General features: G+C 36.9%; 1 pseudogene; it reads left to right on the top strand.

Moving 5' to 3' along the window:
- The first annotated feature begins 2632 nt into the window (after positions 1 to 2632).
- On the top strand, positions 2633 to 14455 carry LOC141661138 (dephospho-CoA kinase-like; annotated as a pseudogene).
- Positions 14456 to 23815: the final 9360 nt, after the last annotated feature.

Raw genomic sequence — 23815 nt, 5'->3', positions numbered from 1 at the left:
ATAAATTAATATTAAAATGATTGACTAATTAAATAATTAATTATCAACTAAAATTAGTTAATTGAATAATTTAGATTTTTTTTGGAATTAAAAATAAATTTCAGAATAATAAATAATAAATTTTTGGAATTTAAAATAATTTAAAACAATTTCCGAAAATAATTATAAAAAGAAAAAACAATTTTTTAAAAAAATTAAAACAAAAAACTAATATTTGCAAATTTTAAAACATAAATCCAAGTTTTGCAAGTTTTTAAAACTACAATACTGAAATTATAATTTTGAAAACGACTGGGGGCTAAACTATAATTTTAACCCCCGGTTGTCTTCTCCGGTGATGCCCGCAGGCCAGTCGCCATTAACGATGACTAGAGCTTTTCTGGCAACTGTAAACTCGCCAAGAACTCACAAAATCAAGAGCGAATGATCTACTCTCTCCCAGCAACACATTTGTGCCATCAAACTCAGCAAATAACACGGAGTTTGGCCGGAAATGGGCCAAATTTTACGCCGCCGCTGTGTTCATTTTTACGGCCATATCATTTTCGTTATCATCTGTTAATCTTATATACACCATTCGATTCGTTTTTCAATGATCTTCACACTGGTGTAATCAATTTCAGCTAATAACCCTTAACAAAGAGACGCCTAAATTTTAATAAAGAACATTCAAAGTTATAAACCCTAATTTCAATAATTAGATAATTAAACTCAATTTTCTACATGTTATTGAACTCCAAATTCAATATATAATATACCAAAAAGATCAGGACAAAATTATCTATAAGTTACAAGCATCAAATCATATTAACAACATCAAAATCAAAATTTCATATATTAACCTTTAATTAATTCAAAATTAAATAATTAAATAGGAAAATCACCTTGATATCTACACTGAAATTGATGATTGATTCTGAAAGAGTTTTTCGAGAGCTTCGATTTGGTATATGACACGCTTGATTCCGAGTTCGGTAACGCCTTCGTTTTTAGGTTCGATTCTCAAGAACACGACGAATTTTCGGGTTTTTCTCTCTAAATTATATATTTTAACTGTTTGCTTATGATTATATGAATTAAATAAAATAAGAAAAAGGTTATTTATACTTATGGAATATTAACACCTGTTGGATCGTATTGGATCCGAAAATAGGTTACTTAGGTGCTAAGTAACTGCAAAAATGATCCGATTTGATATCAGTTTTGGATAATTATCAAAATCGGTCTTCTTATAAAACACTTTACGAGAAAATAATGTAAAAATATCCCGCTGCTCGAGAATACGGGTTTATTGATCTATCGAAATGACTATCGTATCAAAAATTTTGCATCGGGACTCGTACGGGTCAAACCGTACTCCGGATCGAAAAAGTCCAAACATGGAAAATGTTGAGAATAATCAGATTAGGTTAAGAAGGAGTTTTCTGAAGATTTTTGGGTTGTAAAAACGTAAAAACGGTTGAAGTTGGACGATTCTCGATTTTATAAAATAGTTTTATAATTATGTAGAAATTAATTATTAAATCCATAAATCATTATAAAATCATATAACAACCTAATAATTACCAGAAAAATACCAAAATTATCTATATTTTATTCTAGACATATTAAAATTAACATGCTCACATTTATCACATATAAACATCTAATTTTCAATATCAATCATCAGATAAATCACCAGAAATCAGTAAATCACATAATAATTACATAATAATTATTTATTGATAAAAGTAATTACACGCTATATCCCGGATATTACATCGGGGCAAGGGTTAAAAGGTAAAATGCATGATCCGCATTCATTAAAAATGAACCGCATTCCCTACCAGATATATATATTTGTTTCCATTTGTATCTGTTTCTCTTCTTCCCCCCTATCTCTCATTTTGTCCTGCCACGGTCTTTCCCTCTTCTCTTTTATTCTTATCCCTTTTTCTTCTTCTTTCATATTTGACGTATACAATTCAAAAAACAAAGCCTTCAATTGATTCTTTAAGCTCTGGCCGGAAAAAAATGGATCTCCTGACTTTTCCTTCGGCACCTCCAATATCAAACGGATTTTAACCGATTTTGAATGATATGGAGAAAAATGGTTTGTGCACCGATTCTGGATTGTTAGATCGGCAGGTGGTCGATTTTTGATATTTCAGCCGATAAATAGCAATAGCGTGACACACAGACACACACATAACCTTTTGATTTCCTCCATTTGTGCAAAGACAGAGGTATCCCATTTGAGGTGCTGAATTTCCCCCCAAATTAACTTCAAATTAATCAAAACTTGAATATTTACAGTGTTTTGACTTTTGAGTATAGATTACCAGGAATTATTTTCCTTGCCAACAAACATAGCTTAAATACATACTTTCTTATAGACTCTTTTTTACACCGGGATCAAAATTACTACCCTTATTACACTTACTAGTATGATTTGTCATTATGTGTACATATTTGATCAAGTTTCTTGTATGATTTCCATAGGATGTTCTTAGTTTGTTTTCTTGTCAGCTAGAATCCAAACTTTTTTTCTATTGGTTTAAGGTCTTATAATGTTATTTATTTATGTACTAATCAGTAATTGTGGAACTCATTGGCTGAAGAAATATGAGATCAAGAAGAAAAGAGACGAATTATGAGGATTGTCGGATTAACAGGAGGAATTAGATCGGGGAAGATTACTCTTTCTAATATTTTCAAGTCTCATGCAATCCCAGTCGTTGACGCAGACCTTGTAGCTCGTATATGCTTTAATGCTCGTGTGTATGTGTGTATTTGTGTGTGTGCATGCACTCTTCAGTTTTATAGTTTCTGCAACTTCTTTCTGTGAATAATTGAATATATGTAGAATTAAGGAAGAAATTACTTGATGTCTGATAACTTGATCTTCTACTCTTTAGTTGTATTATTTATGCTACAACTCTGTGTTGAAATTTGAAGTCTTTAATCAGATTCTTCATCGTGTAGATGTTAAGAATTAGAAAATTTTTATCATGTCTGCTCGTGAAGCATTCTATACATATTTATATATTGTTAGGAGCAATTGATGATATCAAGCAGAAACTATCAGAAGTTCACATCAGAACTTATATATCAACGGATGATGATGATGATATCAACGGATGATGTAATCAGTATTTGTCACATCAGTATATCTTTGATAAGAAAAAAGAAACAAGAACTCAATGCGGTGAAGGACTTTATCTCAGAAGCATTGTATTAGGTTTCCTTGTTGTTAATATAATAGGATTTTTTATACATTGTGTAATTGTGCTCTATATAAAGCACATATTAGGTTCATGCTATAAGCAATTGCGACATTGTTATATCTTTCGCATAACCTAGCAGCTCTCAAGAATAATTGTTCATCCTTTCAAGAGAGTACTTTTCTAATAAGTTTTTATCGGTTAATATAAAAACTGTTGATTTTGTTGAAGCTTTGTCGAATTGATTGTATTAACTGTATTCAGCCCCCCCATAGTTGATGAAGAGCCTAACAATTGGTATCAGAGTTTGCTGTTAACATACAAACAGTTTAAGATCTGAAATCAGAGTTTGCTGTTAACATACAAACAGTTTAAGATCTGAAAATCAATCTACAATGGGAGACAAAGAAGAAGAACCAAAAAATCCAAAACCATCAACCCCAACCACATCACAGATCAGTATCAACATTAGTAGGTATGAAGCAATCAAGGTTCCAATCCCGAAGATACATGAATATCCAATCTGGAAAGTCAGGATGGCCATGTGTTTGGAAGCCACAGATCCTGAATATCTAAACATAATTTATGATGGTCCTCATAAACCAATGAAGGTAGTTGTTTCTGTTGCAGGAGAATCAGAGAAGATGATAGACAAATACAGGAAGGACTATACTCCGGAAGATCTCTCATCTATTATGAAGGATGCTAAGGTCAGACACATCATGTACAGTAGTCTTGATAGTGTTATGTCCAATTGAGTCATTGGATGTCAGACAGCAAAAGAGATATGGGATGCTTTAGAAGTAAAGTGTCAAGGTACAACCGCTATAAAAAAGAACAGGAAGACAGTACTTACTCAAGAATATGAGCACTTTGACTCAAGAGACTTTGAGTCCTTAACTGAGATCTATGACAGATTTCAGAATTTGCTGAATGACTTATCCCTTGTCAATAAAGAATATGATTTGGAGGACTCAAACTTGAGGTTCCTACTTGCTCTCCCTGAAAAGTGGGACTTTAAAGTCATATCAATAAGGGATAACTATGAACTTGATGACACACCTCTAGATGAGATCTATGGAGTTCTGAAAACTCATGAACTAGAGATGGAGCAAAGAAGCAAGAGGAAAGGATCTAGGTCTAGACCAGTTGCACTCAAGGTTGAAGAGAAGCCAAAGGAGAAAGTTAGGATAAAAAGCTACTCCAAAGGGAAAGCCTGATTGCAAAGTCAGATACCGAATCATCAAATTATGATGATGACTTAAGTACTGATACTGGATCAGATATTGACAGTGATCATAACAATAATGAAGACATGGATCAGATGGTTGCCCCACTGGTTAAAAGCTTGAAGAATATGGTCTACAAGAACTTCAAGAAAGGGAGAAGATTTTCCCGAAAAGGTTCCAGTTCCTCAAACTCTGATAAGAGGAACAACAGAAGAAATGCTGATTGGAAGGAATCAAGATCTGGAAAACCTGATAAGTCAAAAGAAAGATGTTACAACTATGATGGAATTGGACATTTTGCAACTGACTGCAGAAAACCCATAGCTTAGAAGAAACAAGCTTTGATCTCAAAGAAAAGAAACTGGGATGATTCATCAGATTCAGATGATGGGATCAATTATGCTCTCATGGAAAATGTTGATGTTGAGGCCAACAATGCTGAATTAAAGGGTAACAGGAGGAATACTAAAGTCTTGGACAGTGGATGCTCAGGACACATGACTGGTTATAAATCCCTGCTATCAGAATTTGAGGAGAAGGCTGGCCCAAGTGTTTTTTATGGAGATGGAAACTTAGAAAAAATCTTGGGATATGGAAAAATCAAAATTGGAAATGTCATCATTGAAAATGTATCTCTAGTTGCAGGACTCAAGCATAATTTGATCAGTGTGAGTCAAATTTGTGACAGAGGTTACCATGTCAATTTTTATGAGGAGCATTATAAAATTATCATAAAGTCTGATGGCAAGATTGCAATGACTGGTGTAAGACATGGTAGTTTTTATGAAGTCAGGGTCTCCACAAGTATTGATGATTCAGAAGTTTGTCTACTAAGTAGAGCATCTGTGAAAGACAGCTGTAACTAGCATAAAAGACTTTATCACCTCAACTTCAATAATATCAATGAACTTGTGAGAAAAGATCTTATTAGAGGATTGTCCAATATAGTGTTTACTCCTGATGGCTTATATGATTCATGCCAGAAATCCAAGAAATGGAAAACATCTTTCAAAAGTAAAACTGAATCCTCCATTCTTGAACCATATCATCTACTTCATATCGATCTCTTTGGTCCGGTGAATGTTATGTCAATTTCTAAGAAGAGGTATGCAATCGTAATTGTTGATGAATATACAAGATACACATGGGTGTATTTTCTGTACACCAAGGATCAATCTCCATCCATTCTTCTTGATCATGTGAGGGATCTGTAAAAAGGATCAACATACAAAGTGAAGACTGAAGATCATCAGAAGTGATAATGGAACTGAATTCAAGAATAGCTCTATGGAAGAGTTCTGCAAACTCAAGGAGATAAAACAAGAGTTTTCTGCTCCTGGAAATCCACAATAAAATGGAGTTGTTGAAAGAAATAATAGAACTCTTATAGAAGCTACAAGAATCATGCTAGAAGAAGTAAGATTGCCTACGTACTTCTAGGCCGAGGCTGTGCAAACTGCTTGCTTTACACAAAATGCAACATTGATCAACATGCATGGAAAAACACCATTTGAGATGGTGAAGGGAAAGAAGCCAAATTTAAAGTATTTTCATATTTTTGGTTGTAAGTGTTTTGTTCTCAAAAATCATCCGGAGCAGCTGATCAAGTTTAATCTAAAAGCTGATGAAGGAATTTTGTGAGATATCCTCGTCCATAAAAGCCTTCAGAGTTTACAATCTGAGAACAAGAACAGTCATGGAATCCATACATGTATCTTTTGATGACAAGAAGATAACAAGTCTAGAAGATGCAGATGACCATGACAAATTGAGATTTGAAAATGAAGTACCTTATGCTGAACTTTTAAATCTTGACCCTGATACAGTAAATCCTGATATCACTCAAAGCTCTGATGTTCCACATAACAGTGGAAATTCTTCTAACACTGAAGCATATATTGAGGGGAACAACATGATTTAAATCTAGAGACTACTACAAGTGATTCAACTCAAGAAACATCAGTAGAAAGATCATCAGACTCATCTTCCTCAAACTCTGATGAGTCAAATATTGATAAAAATGGGGGAGCATCAGGAAATAATAGTGGTACTAATCAAAGAAATAACAGAGAGTTCATGGATCAAGGGGAGGTTCATCTTCAAGGAGTCAACTTCCATCTGCAAGAAAATGGTCTAAGTCACACACACCTAACTTAATTATTGAAAACCCTGACAGTGGTGTAAGAACAAGAAAAGCCACTCAGAATGAATATATTTACCATTCTTTTCTATCTCAAACTGTACCTAAGAAGGTTGAAGAAATTCTGCAAGATGTTGACTGGGTTACAGAAATGCAAGAGGAGCTCAATGAATTTGAAAGGAACAAAGTCTAGACTCTTGTGCCAAGACCAAAGAACAGATCTGTAGTTGGCATAAAGTGGGTGTTCAGAAACAAAACTGACAGTGAGGGCATTATCACAAGGAATAAATCAAGACTGGTTGCAAAGGATTATTCACAACAAGAAGGCATTGATTATGATGAGACATATGCTCTAGTTGCAAGACTTGAGGCAATTAGAATCTTTCTTGCCTATGCTTCTCACAAGAAGTTTAAGGTATTCCAAATGGATGTGAAGAGTGCATTTTTAAATGGAGAACTTGAAGATGAATTTTATGTTGAACAACCTCCAGGGTTCATTGATCCAAAGTATCCAGATTATGTCTACTTTCTGGATAAAGCACTCTATGGACTGAAGCAAGCTTTAAGGGTCTGGTATGAAACACTTGTTATTTTTACTAGAAAGTGGTTTCACAAGAGGTACAATTGACAAAACTCTCTTTTATAAATACCATGGTAAGGACTTGTTACTAGTATAGATATATATTGATGATATCATTTTTAGATCTACTAATGATAAACTTTGTGAGAGATTTTCAAAGCTAATGTGGTCCAGGTATCAAATGAGTATGATGGGAGAATTGAGTTACTTTCTAGGGTTACAAGTTAAACAGACTGATGAAGGGATCTTCATAATTCAATCCAAATACACCAGGAATTTACTCAAAAGATTTAGAATGCAAGACTGCTCAACTGCATCAACTCCCATGGCCACTGCAACCAAGTTAGATTTAAATACTGGTTCCTCAGTAGATATAACTAAATACAGAGGTATGATTGGCTCACTCCTATATCTGACTGCTAGTAGACCTGATATCATGTATGCTACTTGTCTCTGTGCAAGGTTCCAAGCTAATCCTAGAGAACCTCGTATATTAGTTGTGAAAAGAATTTTTAAGTATCTCAAAGGCACCATGAATTTAGGACTATGTATCCTAGAGATTCAGACTTTAAGCTAATTGGATATTCGGATGTTGATTTTACAGGAGGTAAAATAGACAGGAAAAACACTTCTGAAAGCTGCCAATTTCTTGGTGGCAGATTGGTTTCTTGGTAAAGCAAGAAACAAAAGTCAATTTCTACTTCAACTGCAGAAGCAGAATACATTGCTACAAGAAGCTGTTGTGCTCAGATTCTATGGATGAAGAATCAACTACTGGATTATGGGTTAGACTATTCTTCTATTCCTATATATTGTGATAATCAAAGTGCTATTGCAATGACAGGAAATCCAGTGCAGCATTCAATGACTAAACACATCAGCATCAGGTACCGTTTTATAAGGGAACATGTGGAAGCAGGTACAGTGAAATTGGTCTTTGTTCCAACAGATTAGCAAGTACCAGATATATTCACCAAGCCTCTCAGTGAAGCTACTTTCACAAGATTGGTGAATGAATTGGGAATGATATCAGGACATTTCTCAAACTCTGATAATTAAGTCTGCTGATATATTGAAGCATGGTATCTTATTATGTGTCAGTACTTGTTAGATACTGATGGTGTGCTAAATGTTGATGCCATGATAACATGCAATTATCTTCTATGATCTTATGTGAAAACTACATGTTAAACTACTAATTCTGTGTACATGCTCTGTGATTAGTTAAACTTGATTTAACTAATAGATTCTGTCAGTAGTTGATAAATCCTGATAGTCGTGCTTAAATACTGATAATGGTCAAATCATGATTGACTATTATATTTCATTGATTATTTTGAATTTATTCGAAATAAATGGTTATGCAATATTTTTAATTAATCAGTGAGTTAGTGGAAATCTTTTAATTGCTTAAATGGGTTAGCTACTGATGTAAGTATCTAGTAATACTTGAGTACTTACATTGGGAATAGGAATCTGAAGAGAGAGATTACTTTTTGTTTACCTAGATATGCGTAATCATGTATTCGTATTATGATTAATTATTACATGATTAATCAAAGAGTCATTTCAGTTTCTATCTCCTCTGCTATAAATATTAACCCTCCACTCCCAAAACTTCTTACTGCCTTTTCATACTCAACTCATCATCTTCTCAATATTTTATTCAACTTTACTCATCAAAAATGGAACCCCAGTTTTACAAACGCAACGGTGGATGCTATTTGCCAATCTTCAATCCCAGTGATGAAAAGATATACTTTGATCCATACAGACATAGGGTTCGTAATGGTGGTGAAATTTATCATCCAACTGAAGTTCCAAACTCAGTTTATGATCATCTTTCTTGGGATGATCAGATGGAACTACATTTATTCACCGGAGAAGTTCTTAAAGAAGAACTTCGTGCTGAACTGGCGGAACGTGCTCGTTAAGCAGCTCTTGAGCTACAAGAGAATATCATCTCTCTTGCAGGCACAATGAGTAGGATTTATTATCGTAGGGCGATGAGGTCGGACCAACCAGCAAAGAGGCAGAAGAAGTCCGAGTAGTTAGATTGTTTAGGGTTTTATGTTTAAAATTCTATAAAGTCTTGTACTCTACTTCTTAACTATTTATGAAAATGTTTTTTCCTTCTTTGACTCTTTAAGTGAATGCATACTTGTTTAATTTCTTATTTATGCTTGAATGCTTTTAACTGTTCATATTCAAATCAGTACTACATGCTTAATTTCAGATGTTTTTAATAGTGCATGTGAAGAAACTAATCTCTGTTTAAGTTCATGTGATTACTTCAGTATAGATTGAGCACACTACAGGAAATAACTGTTGTTAAAGAAGAAATTTATGAAAGATTTAATTCTTAGCCAATGAGGATTATTATCTTTGAGTGTACTTGACTATCTAAAATGTCTATTCAAGACATACTTTTAAGACTTTTTTTTTCTATTCAAGAAAGTTGTTCAAACTCATTTCTTAAAATTACACATCTTATATCTTAAATTTCTTCTCACAACTGAAACACTTGAATCCTTTTCTCAAATGTTGCCAAAAATCAAGTGACATAATTCTTGAAATTATGCTCACCACTCAGAAACAACATTCAGTTGGTTAGAGACTACTTGCTGAGGTAGATCTTAATGATACTAACAGAGACATAGAGGTTTCATCAGTTTTTACTGAAGACTCTGTAATAGCTTTTAATAAACACATTCAAGTGTTAGTTCTTTGCAAGAAGAACAAGGTTTGAGATCATGGTACATGACGCTAACCTGATCAAATCCTCTCCAATTCAAATGGAGGTTCTCATTATTGATGAACAACAACTGTCATAACCAGAGTGTTAACTATGAGTTTAATTGTTACTTCAGATTCACAAGGTATAAATATTTTTATTACTTTATCAGCATTTATTCTAAATACTGATTCAGTTTTTTAGCATTTTTTTATGATCTAAATCATGTTGGTATGATTACTTCTAGACCTTATTTAAGGAATACCTCTAGTTGTATGACCACAGATGACCCTTCTTTAGTCGCCTCTTATTTTTGTAGGACAATCTTTCTGAGCTTTTTCTGTGAGATGTGTGAAAAGATTGAGAGAAAAATAGAATTAAAGAGAGGCAGGATCCTTCCTGACAAAAGGAGAGGTAGATAAGAGATAGGATTTAGTAATCCTTGTGAGGAAGTTCTGATTATTAAAAGTTATGAGATATGTGGCCACATGAGACAATCCCAATTTTTGTTGAAAAATAGACCATTTACTCTACTTTTTCATCACCCAAGAAAATCCCTGTTGTTGCTGAAGATGTAGTAGCACAACTGTCCATTCATAAAGTTTCATCCATTTCAGAATCACCATAGTATTCTACAGCAACTGAGGACCTAGAAGTTAATATTGAAGCTCCAATTCATTTATCTACAATACTTGAAGATGTGGAGTTAACTGCTGAAGGTGTGGAAGCTTCTGAAGCTGCTGGATCACATACTGCACCAATTTCTAATTCTATTCTACATGTTGAAGCTGGTGATGAAGTTCAGAAATTAGTGCAAAATCCAGTTGCTATTGAAGAATCTAATGATGTTGAAGAAGCTAATATTTCTAATGTTATTATAGATCCTGAGGATGATCTTTTCTTCCCTGAAGATATGCCTATGCATGTGTCACAACAGAGAAAAAAAGAGTTAGATGCTAAGAAGGACACAGATTATTTTGATAATCTCTAGAATGCTCATTGGAAAGATGATACATATCTTATTTCCAGAACAAAAGTTGTTGCACATCTGGAAACAACATAACAGAAGATTAAGAATCCTGATATGCTGAATCATCTGAAAGCATCAACTTTAGTTGTCAGATCCTTACATATAGCTCAAGAAGCAACTACTACTCAAATCAATCAGATCAAAGAATTATTGATTATTTCAAGACTGACTACTCATCAGGAAATTCAGAAACAAATTGCATCAATTGTTGTAGGAAAAATGCAATTGAAGCCAGTCAAGCTAGATTGGAAGCTAAACAAGCTCAAATGTCTGATCAACTTATAGAAGTATAAAATTCAATGGAGCCGATTCTTTCTCTACTGCTTGGTGATGATGATAAAAAGGGGGAGAAAATTGTTAAATGTGAATGCAAACAGCTGACATTGAAAAATACTAATGATGAAAATCCTGATGGAGGTAAAAGGGGGGGACAGAAGGATAGTGAAAGGAGAAGATGTGAATAGCTAGTTGGAGTTAGTGGTTCATCAAAAGCAATCACTAGATTTCAATATAGACAAGGTGGAGATAATAAGAGGAATGAAAGAGGAGTAGAAGATTTGACTATGACTCCAAAAATGCAACAATCTTTACAAGTCACAACTGCTGCTAATAAGACCAAGGTATTCTGGAGATAAAAGCTGGTGCTGAAGCAAGTCAATATCTTCAAACGTATTGCTTTCTGGCTACGAATCCCATTTCACGAATTCTGAAAGTAAAAGGAAGAAAGATAGCTCTGTTTTGGATCGAAGTATTTGACTCAGAGGTGAGTAGAAGAATCTTTAAAAGAGAAAATCCTGGAGTTGATCTTGAACAGCTAAGGAAAATGGGGGAAGACTTCAAGAATTCCATGAAGATAGCAAATGTTGATCCTTCTAACAGACCAACCAGAGGTGTAGTTATAAGGGAAATCAGTCAAGCATAAGATGAAAGATCTCTCAGATCTCAAGATATCTTAACTGCTGACAAGAAGCTTAAAGGAAAAGAGAAGATAGGATAGAAGTCAAAGATTTTAAAGTCTAAAGCCAAATTTATTGCAAAGAAGAAATCTGTATCTAAGGAAACTAAATCTCAAATGCTGATAAATTCAATCTATACAGTAGTTCAAACTTATGATACTGAAGAAAAATGTGAAGAAGAAGAAATTAACCAAGCTCATCAAAGGAGGAAGATTTATGGAGCTTAATGGGCTGATAAATTGAAATTAACCTCTGACATTGCTCAAGTTAAAGAAGCTATTATTCAACCAATCACAACCTCTGATTCTACTCATGTTATTGATTTCTTAAACCCAATTCAAGTAGATTTATCAAATTATAATTCTGAAGACATAGTCTCTGATAATCTAGAATTTACTTTTGAAGAAAAGAAGAAGCTACTATGGGGAAGCAAGAAACCAGCACCTAAAATAGATTCTTCTGAAACATTAAAGAAGATTTATAGTGGAAGTTCTTGATCTAGACAACCTGGAATCACAAGTGGTCTTGGAAGATTAAATGCTGATGATCTATTTGTAGGGGATGCTTTGACTCTAAGAAAGCATTCTTATTTGACAGAAATATGAGACAATGTAATGCTTAAAGACTTACAGAAGATCATATCAGTGCAAATTGTTATTGATCATACTGAACAAAAAATAATCTATTTTCTGGAGTCTGGGAGAAGCTTAAGGTTGAAATAAGAACAGTTTAGAGACAACCCATGGCAGGAATTGGAACTTATTGCTACGATTCTCAAGGTAACTAATTATGTAACTACCAGATGGTCTGCATTCATAAAGAACCTGATACAGTTAAAGCAAAAAGGATGCCTTATAAATCAAACTACATTCCAAAGTACATTGATCAATCTGAATATGCTGTTGATATGCCTATTGGAGGAGCTAAGATAGAAATGAGTCTAGGAACTAAAGTTTTAACCTTTAATGAAAAAGTTGGGGGAGATTGTTAGGAGCAATTGGTGATATTAAGCGAGAACTATCAGAAATTCACATCAGAACTTATATAGCAAAGGATGATGATGATATCAATGGATAATGTAATCAGTATTTATCACATCAGTTGATCTTCGATAAGAAAAAAGAAACATGAACTTAAGGCAGTGAAGGACTTTATCTCAGAAGCATTGTATTAGGTTTCCTTGTTGTTAATATAATAGGATTCCTTATACATTGTGTAGTTGTGCTCTATATAAAGCACATATTAGGTTCATGATATAAGCAATTGTGACATTTTTATATCTTTCGCATAACCTAGCAGCTCTCAAGGATAAGTTTTCATCCTTTCGAGAGAGTACGTTTGTAATACATTTTTTATCAGTTAATATAAAAACTGTTGATTATGTTGAAGCTTTGTCGAATTGATTGTATTAACTGTATCCACCCCCTCTACAGTTGATTAAGGGCCTAACATATATATATATATATATATTATAAAAGATTTCGTATTTTGGTTTACAACTAAAGTAACTACAACATAGAAAAGAAAATATTATGTTTGATAATTATTTTACAAGTATGTTCATATACCTATCAAGATTGTGTAAAATGTAATCAATTTTTTCAAATGTGTACAAATATACCAAACATCTTCATGTTAGCTTGAAATCTAGTGAGGAAAGCTGAACGAGCAATTTTTTGCTCATTCGCTTGCTTTATGGTTAGCATGCTCATAATTTAATTCACTGGATATTTTGAGGAAGGGAACTGGTGGTTGGAAAAAGGTTGTGGAAGCATTTGGTGAGGACATACTTCAGGCCAATGGGGAGGTTGATAGGCCAAAGCTAGGCCAAATTGTGTTTTCTGATCATGAGAAATGACAGGTTCTTAATAGGTAAGTCGTAGATAACTAAATATGCAATTTAATTGTCAACAAATGATTTGCCTTCTTCCCGGGAACATATTTCATTGCTTCTCTTACGGTTTTTGTAAGGCTGAAGTAAACTTAAAATGATTATAAATGAATATTTAAAATTAATTTCATTACTGGAGTGTTGATATTACCTTTCTAATATAATTAAATATTACATAGCATATATGCTTTTTGACGAAGATGTGCATAAAATAACATGTGTTCAGTATGCATCAATATTTTTAATGGATTTTGGTACATATTTGTAGGCTACTTGCACCTTATATATCACAGGTTATCTTTCAAGGAGTTCTGAAGTTATGGTTGAAGGGCTACAAGGTTATCATTCTTGACATCCCATTGTTGTTCGAGGTTAAGATGGACAAGTGGACAAGTCCCACCATTGTTGTATGGGTTGATCCAGAAACACAACTTACACAGCTTATGGAAAGAGATGGTACGTTGATGGAGGATGCAAAAAATAGGATAGATGCTCAGAAGCCTTTGGATTTAAAAAAGGCCAAGGCAGATATTGTGATCGACAACACTGGATCTTTTGAAGAGCTGAATGAGAAGTTTTATAAAGGAAATGGATTATTACAAAAGCTAAAATTCATAGTGGTTGTGATTACTTGGAACTCGGAAGCTTATTTTTTATACTGTATAACGAAAATGTTGACAAAGTATTTCTAGTTATTACACTGTGTTGGACCTTGGACCAGGAGAAAGGGGCCCATGAAGTCTTAGTGATAATAGTTATTGAACTTTGATGTAAAGCCCAAGAAGGCCCATTTGTAAAGAAATCCCATTTAGGACTTCCTATAAATATAAGGCAACAACCTCATTTGAGGTGGTTAGATAATTAAATAAATAAAAGATCTCTTTAAAGATTAAGGCTTAAATATTAAATAATATTCGAGACTTATCATTTGGCGCTAGAAGGAGGGGTTTCTTTATTCTTAGATCCAACGAATTCATGGAGGAAATCGATCCGAATGAAATCATAGAAACAACAGCAGAGATCGCCACTGTTGTTAGGCATCGCGACGACCAAGAGTCGCCGTAAAAGCCTTCGCTTCAACCAAAATGTATGTTCCCGCCACATGAGCAAACTGGTCACGATCAACAACTTAATATCGTGGTCACGGAGCCACAGGCGAGGAAGCGTAAGTGTAAAACAGATCAATGCCAGAGAATTTCAACCTTGACAGGAAAGTAGGTGCTTTCTAGTGATCTGCGTTTGCATCTGGAGAAAGAAGAGCGTGTGAAACTAAAGGAAACAGAAGAACCCGAGGCTCCGGCGTACTCAGATGAAGAGCCCGAGCTCATGGAAAAAGAGGTACGCCTCTTGCAAGCCAAATTAGAACGGAAGCGTGAAATACATCGCCTCTGACATGAGCTTCATCAGACGATGTTCGCCCTTCAAGAGACGGGGGAGCAGTACTATGATGATGAAAATGATGTAGAATATGAGTATGAACCCTCTGCTGAGTCGACATATTCACAACCTCGTGAACGCTGACAACGCATGGTACCGTCGGGTGATGCCTCCCAAAGGACGGAGTCTACAGAGTCCACCTCCCATGAAGAATCCGACATAATGCAAGAAGAGATAGCTCAAATACGTAACATAATGCGCAATCAGTCGAGATTCGAAACTGTCAGTAAAAGCCCCTTATCTCTCGTCCTCGGAAAAGCTCACATCGACAGGACATTAAAAACACCAACACTCGATCACTTTGATGGATCATCCTACCCCTTGGCATTTCTCGATACTTTTAACAGTCGTATGGCTTTCTTCAGGCACTCTGAAATCGTCCGATGCCAATTTTTCTCCACGTGCCTCCAAGGTACGACTCTTCGATGGTATATTAATCTACCACCCCATTCTATTGACTAGTGGTTAACATTAAAAAGTAAATTCCAGGCTCACTTCTCCAGCAATTATAAGGGAATAAAGGTCACATCGTCATTAATGACCATGCACCAACGCTCAGGTGAGAGCCTCGGGAGTTTCTTAACTCGGTTTAGAGAAGAAATAGCGTAAATTACAGACCTCATAGAACAAATGGCGTCAATTTCCTATCAGTGGGTATCGACAAGTAACGACACGGACTACTGTTAGGGCGAAATCACGCACTAATATTCACGCAAGTATACGCGTTCGCAAGTAATATAGAATACTTTCTAGTTCGTTCCCTCAGAGACTCAGACTAATTTATTGTCTAATTTAACTCACTCACCAATGTATGATTACTTCTCAATGTTAAGATAACACTTAAAATTGTTGATTAAATATTAACTATAATTAACTACTTAATTAACCACTTAACTAACACTTCAATTTATCAATAATAAAACACTCATGAGATCACAACTTCATTATTACTTCCTTCTATAGCCATAGTTATTACCTTTAGCATGTGACAGTGATGATATTAATCGAATAACACGAAACTGATAAAAGCCAACTTTCATTGTACTAATACCATTCTACCAAGCATCCACAATTAAGATAGAAGTTGAATAGTCATCAATTATGTTGAGTTCCTATATGTCTACAGAAATTGACAACACAACGATTTAAGCACAAATTATTCCTTTTGATTACATAGGGCAAATAAAACTGTTAGAGTTACCCACTAATCATGCACAATGTACATGAACCTATGCTAGCATGGCAAGTTCTAAATCTCAAGATCCACCGTCGCTTCACAAGAGATTAACACCCTATCTTATATGTTCGCGACGCATATAAGACGAATACACACAACCAATACTAGATATCATGCAATCATCACATACTAAAGTATTAAACAATTAACTAAAGAATTTCATAATAAATCCGTTGCAACCCCATGATCACGATTAGCCCATAATAGAACTTATCGCCATTATGGGTTCATATGAAATCATGATAACAAACACAAGAAAATAACTAAACTGATTATATTAAAACAGAGTACGTCACAAGAGTAAATAAGTCAAAGCAAGAAAACTAGCATCCAACGTTACAACAAAACAAGAATCACAAGAATACATGCTTCCTCTTCGTTGCTGTGTGCTAAATCGGTCTTCTTCCTTATCTCCTTTGCTTCTTGTAAAACACAATCTAAAACATAATCTCCTCTTAATACTCTGTGAAAAACATCTCAAATCTACTTATATAATAGTCCCATAAAACTCAGATTACATAGAAGTTGGAAGCCAAACAGAAGTAGAAGTCTAAAATAATATATCTTTTTCCCCGACCCTGCGCGGCCGCTTAGCATTTCTGCGCGGGTGCGCAAGGCTGCTGCGCGGCCGCTCAGCATTGCTGCGCGGGCGCGCAGGACCCTTCTGGAAAAATTCCATATTTGCTCTGTTTCTTCGCCGTAATCTGCCCGTTCTTTTCCTCTTGCAATGGTGAACACATGCCAAGGCTTATTCTTGATGATTCCTCCTCCGAAATGCAACTAATACCCTGAAATGCATAAACACTAGAAAAACGCATCAAATACACAAAATACTTGATTTCAAGACACCAATTTAAGCCATTTTAAGACGTTCTAAGTGGTATAAAATGCCACTTATCACACCCCCAAACTTAAATCGATGCTTGTCCTCAAGCGTCACAGACTCAAAAACAAATAAAAAATATGCATGAATGCAATCTATATGAAAATGCAACGATCCCCCTTACTACAATTAACCAACCAAATTATCACGTCTCAACGAATGCAGTTAGACACTAAAGATCAAGAAACTCATGCAAACGGACATACCGCCAGAAACGTGGTGTGTGCAAATGCTTAACAGATATACTTTGGAACTAGACCAATTACTATGACTAGACTATCCTCAAGGCAATCCTACGATTATACAAAGAATAAAAATTCTAGGCATAAAGTGATATACAACACTACAAGAACTCTGGAGCTTACTACGGAATCGTGCTTTTTATTTACAACTCAAATGCTTATTTGACCGTGCAATGAGTGAGGTCCACAAAGGACTTATACAATGGTATCCATGTAACGAGCGTTAGGTTAGCGGATCCCAGAATCTAAAAGCCTTAGGTCACTAGGCACAAAGTCCCCTAAGAACTTAATAACTCGAATACCAAAGAGCCCACTCTTGATCAATTACGCAAATTTTTTTTTTCTCTCTGAGCAAGTGCGTTTCGCTCCATCTTGCTCAACCCTAGACTACTCGCATAACATGCGAGCCGGCTACTAGCCATTTGACGCCTAGCCACAACTAGCAACAAATTCCATTTTTACTCCATTTTTTTTTCTTTTTCATGCCTTTACCACCAAGAACCTATTATCAAATTCTAAGCATAATAAATAGATTATCCTCGAAAATAATCAGATCATAACAACAATCTAGTCCTTAAGCATTCTCTAAGACTTAGTGACAATACAAGTGCTTCTAGCATGCATATCAACCTACACAACTTAATATTACTTTAATGCTATCACTACACTCGCATCAATATCACAATTCAGTCGATAAATCATTGCAAAAGGGATCATGGTATATGCATGAGCTATATGATATGACAAACAAATAAAGCTATAAAAAAAACTATATGGCAAAAATTATGCAACTATATGAACTAACTATCATGAATATGCAGCTATATGACACACACAAAATAAATATTCCTTAACTACCACCCCCAAACTTAAAATCTTCACTGTCCCCAGTGAAGGTAGTAGAAAGGAACACAGGGTATACCTACTCGGAGTCATCATCATCATCACCCTCAGTGGGTGGAGTATCAGGCGGCGGATATGCAGAGTCCTCACCAAAAACTGGCCACTGGATATCAGCTCCAAGGCCTCGAAAAGCAGTCCCTAACGCAAGGATGAGCTCCTGAGCAAACCTGCTCTGCGTCTCATACATGGCATCCATCCTCCGTGAAAGCCTCCTATACTGGGCATCACCCATCCCAGCACCCTCCTGAGCTCTCGAAGAACCAGCCTCACCACGCCCTGGTCTAGCCATAGTAGCACCTCGTGCTGGACGCCCTCCTGGAAGACGATAACCCAGCCCATGCTCCTCAGGCTCACCACCGGTCCACTCCTGCATCCCATTCAGAGTGCCAGAATCTATCGGAGCTGCTGGCAACTGCAACTGCTCATGAGCCGGCCAGTTCACTCCTACTGCTCGGCATAGCTTCGTAACCGTGGATGCGTAAGGGATGTTCATATGCTTTGCTCCCCTCAAAAACTTCAGAATTCCTTGGTAGATAAACTCACCAAGGTCCACATAGTATTCCTCATTCAGAATTCCCCACAACAACTGTGCTCTCTCAACTGTGACCTCGTGTGCATGTGAAGAAGGCAAAATATTAGCACATATAAATGCATTCCATGCACGGGCATACCTGTTCATGGCGATCGCCGGAAAGTGACGATACTCATTATTGGCTGGACTGCGGTTCCAAACTGTGCCAGGTCGACAGAGAGTCGCACAAATCAAATTCAAGTCAAAATCCTCAGCAGTTTTTTCATTCCAGTTCTCCTCCTCGGGCTTCCTCTCTCGCTGTCCAATCACACGGCGAATCGCCGCAGGATGATAATCAACCGTCAGCCCACGAACTACAGAAAACCCATTCTTTTCAGCCTTCGCGTTCGCGTAGAACTCGCGAACAACACTCATCGGTACTGCTTCGGGTGACTCACAAAAAGCTATCCACCCCTTCTCTGCAATCATGGGCAACAACTCACCATCCCTCCCTGATGGTAAAAACCCCCTCTCCTTCAGAATCGGCTTCCCCAACAGCCTAGTGTACTCCTCCTCCGCGGCTCTGTCAGTTAACCGAGGCCTTGCAGCAGTACCCCTTGATGAATCAGCAGTAGGAACTGTGCTGCTGCTGTCAATAGTGCGTGCTCTCTTGGGTGCCATTGATTTGTGAATAAAAGTGTGTAAGAACTAATTTTTTTGATGTTTATGAGAGGGTTTAAGTGTAGGAAGTTGTGGGAGATATGTAGGATAGGTGTATGTATATATAGGGTGTGGAGTAGGTTAAATTAGATTAGGAGTGGGGTTGAGGGATAAAATCATGGGGTAATGGGAAAAGAATTCGTGGGTTTATGGGCTGTAATGGGTTTTTGTGTTTTTGTTTGTTTGTTTTTTTTTTCTGAACTGTAAAAAATTTTCTGGAACTCGACCCCTGCGCGGCCGCTCAGCATTTCTGCGCGGGCGCGCAGAGGGTCTCTGGAAATTTTTTTTTTCAGCCCCTGTTTTCTGATTTTTTTGTGTTTTTGGATAGGTTATTAACTTCTAAGGGTTCCTGTAACAACAATTCATGGGTTGCCTCCCACGCAGCGCTTCTTTTTCGTCATTAGCTTGACGTTCCGTACCTTTCTCACGTAGTCAACAAAATGGCACTAATCACCTCTCGGTTTGCCATGTCCCCATAGTAGTGCTTCAACCGCTGACCGTTAACCTTGAATGCTTGGTCCGAATCATTCTCAAAAATTTCCACCGCTCCGTGTGGAAACACAGTTTTGACAATAAAAGGTCCAGACCACCTTTATTTCAACTTCCCAGGAAAAAGTCGGAGCCGAGAGTTGAATAACAGAACTTGTTGCCCTGGCACAAATAACTTAGGATGTAGCTTCCTATCGTGCCACCTCTTCACCTTTTCCTTATACATTTTGTTATTCTCGTAAGCTTGAAGTCGAAATTCATCAAGTTCATTAAGCTGAAGCATTCTTTTCTTACCAGCTGCATCTAAATCCAGGTTCAATTTCTTCAATGCCCAGTAGGCCTTATGCTCAAGCTCCGCCGGTAGATGACATCCCTTACCGTACACCAACTGAAACGGTGACATCCCAAGTGGAGTTTTGTATGCTGTTCTGTAAGCCCAAACAGCTTCATCGAGCTTTAAAGACCAATCCTTCCTTGACGGACAAACAACCTTTTCTAGAATGCGCTTTATCTCTCTGTTAGACACTTCCGCTTGACCATTTGTTTGCGGGTGATAGGAAGTAGCTACTCGATGATTCACATTATAACGCTGCATCATAGAAGTGAACTTACGGTGGCAAAAATGCGATCCTTCATCACTTATGATTACCCGAGGTGTTCCAAACCTTGTGAAAATTTGCTTATGAAGAAAATTTAGCACTGCCTTTGCATCATTTGTCGGTAAAGCTTTAACTTCGACCCATTTTGAGACATAATCGACTGCCAGCAAGATGTACTGATTATTGCAAGACGAGATAAAAGGCCCCATGAAATCGATTCCCCATACATCAAAGACCTCGACTTCAAGCATCACATTTAATGACATCTCATCCTTCCTTGACAAATTTCCCACTCTTTGGCAACGATCACACCTTAAAAAAACTGATGAGCATCCTTGAACAAGGTAGGCCAGAAAAAACCTGCTTGCAGAATACGAGCTGCCGTCTTCTCACCTCCATAGTGTCCACCATAAACCGTGGAATGGCAGTCTCGTAATATCCCCTCCGTCTCACAGAACGGGATACATCTCCTGATGATCTGGTCAGCTCCCTGTCTAAACAAATATGGTTCATCCCACATATACCACTTCACCTCATGCAGAAACTTCTTCTTTTGTGCGGATGTGAAATTAGGAGGCATTATATTACTGACAAGATAGTTTACAATATCTGCAAACCATAGTTCTTCCTCCTGAATTGCAAACAACTGCTCATCCGGAAAAGATTCATTGATTAACATTCTATCTTGTTAAGTAGAATCGGGATTCTCCAACCTAGAGAGATGGTCAGCTACTTGATTCTCAGTACCTTTTCTATCTTTGATCTCTAACTCAAATTCTTGAAGTAAAAGCACCCAACGAATGAGTCTCAGCTTCGAATCCTTCTTAGAAACCAGATAGCGAATAGCTGCATGATCAGTGAATACTGTCACTTTCGTACCAAGCAGATAAGATCGAAATTTCTCAAAGCCAAAGACTATAGCCAAAAGCTCCTTCTCAGTAGTGGTGTAGTTCAATTGGGCCCCATTTAAAGTTTTACTCGCATAGTAGACCACATGGAAGAGATTTTTCTTGCGCTGTCCCAGAACTGCACCTACCGCATAATCACTCGCATCACACATCATCTCAAACGGTTCTGTCCAATCTGGTGCTGTAATAACTGGTGCCGTGATCAAACTCTCCTTGAGAGTTTCGAATGCTGCCAAACATTCATCATCAAATTTGAAAGGCACATCTTTCTCAAGTAAATTGCACAACGGCTTAGATATCTTTGAAAAATCCTTGATGAATCGCCGATAAAAACCCGCATGACCGAGAAAACTACGGATTCCTTTCACCGAATTAGGTGGGGGAAGATTTTCAATGACTCCCACCTTGGCCTTGTCCACCTCCAGACCTTTGCTAGAGACCTTATGCCCAAGGATAATGCCTTCACGCACCATAAAATGACATTTCTCCCAATTAAGCACCAAATTAATTTCCACGCATCTTTTGAGTACGGCGCGCAGATTATTCAAACATTCATCATATGAGTGTCCAAAGACGGAGAAGTCATCCATGAACACTTCGACGTTATTTCCAATCATGTCAGAGAATATAGCCATCATACATCTCTGAAAGGTGGCCGGGGCGCCACATAACCCAAACGAAACTCTACGAAAAGCAAATGTGCCAAATGGACAAGTGAAGGTAGTCTTTTCCTGATCCTCTGGTGCAATACAAATCTGATTATACCCGGAATAACCATCCAGAAGACAAAAATACTCATGTCCCGCCAATCTGTCAAGCATTTGATCAATGAATGGGAGAGGGAAGTGATCCTTCCTTGTGTCTTTGTTCAATTTTTTATAATCCATGCATACTCTCCATCCTGTAACTGTTCGAGTAGGGACGAGCTCATTCTTTTCATTTGCGACCACAGTGATACCTTCTTTCTTAGGTACACATTACACGGGGCTCACCCACGAGCTGTCAGAAATAGGATAAATGATGCCTGCATCTAGCCATTTCAGAATTTCTTTCTTCACCACCTCCTTCATGATCGGGTTCAGTCTTCGCTGCTGTTCCACAGTTGGCTTACTACCTTCCTCTAACAAAAATTTATGCATACAATATGAAGGACTTATCCCCTTGATGTCTGCTATGGTCCATCCTATAGCCGATTTAAATTCTCTCAAAATCCTTAAGAGCTTGTCTTCCTCACTACCTGAAAGGTCAGCTGAAATAATAACAGGTAACGTAGATGAATCACCTAAAAAAGCATACCTCAAGTGTTCAGGTAATGGTTTGAGCTCCAAGGTAGGTGCTTCCTCTATTGATGGTTTGAGCTTCCCTTCAGCATTCTTAAGGTCAGAAGTACCAAGAGATTCAAATGGTATGTCGAGCTTTCGCTTCCATGGAGAAGTGTTCAGATATTGTAATTGCTCGTTGCTATCTTCATCATCGCTGTCAAAATCCCCCACTAAGGCCTTTTCCAATGCATCAGACATTAGCATGTGATCGAGTTTCGAAGTAACTGCGGAATCAATCACATCCACTTTTAAACACTCCTCATCTTCTGTAGGGAATTTCATTGCCTTGAATACGTTGAATGTCACATCCTGATCTTGGACCCGCATAGTAAGTTCCCCTTTTTGCACATCTATCAAGGTACGGCCAGTAGCCAAGAAAGGCCTCCCCAAGATTATGGGAATCTTCTTATCTTCCTCAAAATCCAGAATGACAAAATCTGCAGGAAAGAAGAGCTTATCCACCTTGACGAGCACATCCTCAACTATGCCCCTTGGGTAAGTAATGGAACGGTCCGCCAATTGTAGTGACATGTATGTGGGTTTTGGATCAGGCAGATCCAGCTTTTTAAAGATCGACAAGGGCATCAGATTAATGCTTGCTCCCAAATCACAAAGGCACTTGTCAAAAGTTAGATTGCCAATGGTGCAAGGAATGGTGAAGCTTCCTGGATCTTTCAGTTTTGGTGGTAACTTTTGCTGCAGAACAGCGCTGCATTCTTCCGTGAGAGCAACGGTTTCAAGGTCATCCAGTTTCACCTTCCTTGAAAGAATAGTCTTCATAAACTTCGCATAACTAGGCAT

Source organism: Apium graveolens, chromosome 5 (assembly GCF_009905375.1).
Source record: "Apium graveolens cultivar Ventura chromosome 5, ASM990537v1, whole genome shotgun sequence".
Classification (NCBI taxonomy): Eukaryota; Viridiplantae; Streptophyta; class Magnoliopsida; order Apiales; family Apiaceae; genus Apium; species Apium graveolens.
This window is presented reverse-complemented; position numbering and strand designations above follow the sequence as displayed.